This window comes from Mizuhopecten yessoensis, unplaced genomic scaffold (genome assembly GCF_002113885.1).
Source record: "Mizuhopecten yessoensis strain PY_sf001 unplaced genomic scaffold, ASM211388v2 scaffold10959, whole genome shotgun sequence".
Taxonomy (NCBI): Eukaryota; Metazoa; Mollusca; class Bivalvia; order Pectinida; family Pectinidae; genus Mizuhopecten; species Mizuhopecten yessoensis.
The window spans coordinates 330359-332200 of record NW_018408807.1 but is presented as its reverse complement, the minus strand read 5'-3'; positions in this window follow the sequence as shown (position 1 = coordinate 332200).

Sequence of the window (1842 nt, the reverse complement as noted above, 5' to 3'; positions counted from 1 at the left end):
ATATATCATATATATCCTCGATACTCCAAGGGTTACGTTCACTTTCGTTCTCTACATCTCTGGGATATGTCATGACAAATTCGAAGGCTCGGTGTGCGCCACCTTGTGGATGAGACATGAAGAGTAGTTTGAAGTACATCAAGAGAATACGGGTGCATCAATAGGATAGGTATCAGCTAAAGGATATTTCAGGTGGGTTTTTTTTTTATCCGATACCAATCAAATAGCTATCTTCGTGTCTTCAATTTTGCTCTGACAGGGGGTTAGGGTTAGGTTAACCCTGACCCTATTCCGGGGGTGCAGTGATCGAGCTTAAGTGAGCGTAACCCCTTGGGTATCGAGTGTGATATAGCATTGGCCCGATGATCTGGCCACAGTGACCTCCATGATTTACTTCCTGTGCCAGAACAGGGAAACAGTTGAGATTCACACCGCTTACCCTTGAAGCTAGGCATGAAGAGACAGAGACACTCATGCTACCAGTATTAGCTCGGGGATCCAACCACACCCCTTGGAACTTACCCCGTGGGCCATGACACGGGGTAATAAATAGGATGTTCGCTTAGATATTATAACCAGGATGTTATATATAGAAATCGGAGATGTTATGCTATTTCCACCCATTTACTTCTTCTTCGTGACTGGATGGGCAGCAGGGCGAATACACGCTAATCCCTGTACATTCACGGCGACGTAGCGAAAAACGAAGACGAGACGAAAAGGCACAATTAAGTCACCATTAGGTTTTGTTTTTGCCAATTTGACGAAAGAAATCGATTGGTAAATAATTAAACATTTTTATTAGATGTTTTTTTTCTTAAGAATATATGCTGATGAATTGATATATAAGCTATGTTTAAACACATCTAAATACCATAAATCGTCCAACATTTTGATATCAATTTCTTTAGATCAAAACTTTCATTGACTTTAAACATATTTTATTGTCCAAAATAGGTACAAAGGATTTGGCACAAGTTATAGCAACTTACAAGGCCATCAGCTATCAACAACATACAATTGTATATAGTTCATACATATGCAAGTGATGACATAGACAATTAATTTCAAATTCAATAATTGAAAGAAGTCAAATAACGTGTAAATTGTAATAAATATATACGAATCCAAAAATGATATCAATAATTAAACATGGTATACAAATAGGTTCCTTTTAATAGTCTGTTTTTGAGGAAATAGCTTTCCTCTGCCTCCACTTCCTCGAGATGTCTCCCCCTTACGTCATGGTTGATTGGGTTTGCTGTATACAATGTAGATGTTTATCCGAGGTAAGGCTTGTTTACAGTGGAAAGACAGAAACACGAAATCGAAGTTTAGTCTATACAGGAATCTTTTTTACAGAGGGACTGGAAGAGGAAGGTTGACGAGGTGACAGCGGTTAAAACTGGTCTGGCGCCAGTCGGAGGTGGCGGTGGAGGACACGGGTAAATTGGGTCATTTTCTCGGATCCAAGCAATTCAGATCATGTCACGTTTCCAGTGAGGATAAGTGAAAAATATTCTCATTCCTCGTGGTGGAGGACCAAGCCCTCGGACGAAATACCTTTTACCAAATGGTATATGTGGCGGAATCTCTTTCAGCTCCTCTTCAGTCATGTAAGGATGAATTTTCGTTGCTCGGCGCCGACGACGTAAAAAGTCGAAACAACCCATGTTTGTGAATTCTTAAGAGATTTTCTGATTGTGTCTGATTGCGTTGCTGTTTGTTATATTATAGCTAGATATTTACATTTGTGTCGCAGTGCCTCTAGATAACAGTATTAACAGTACTAAATGTACTGTTACATGACCTCTGACCCCCCCCCCCCCCCCCCCCCCCCCC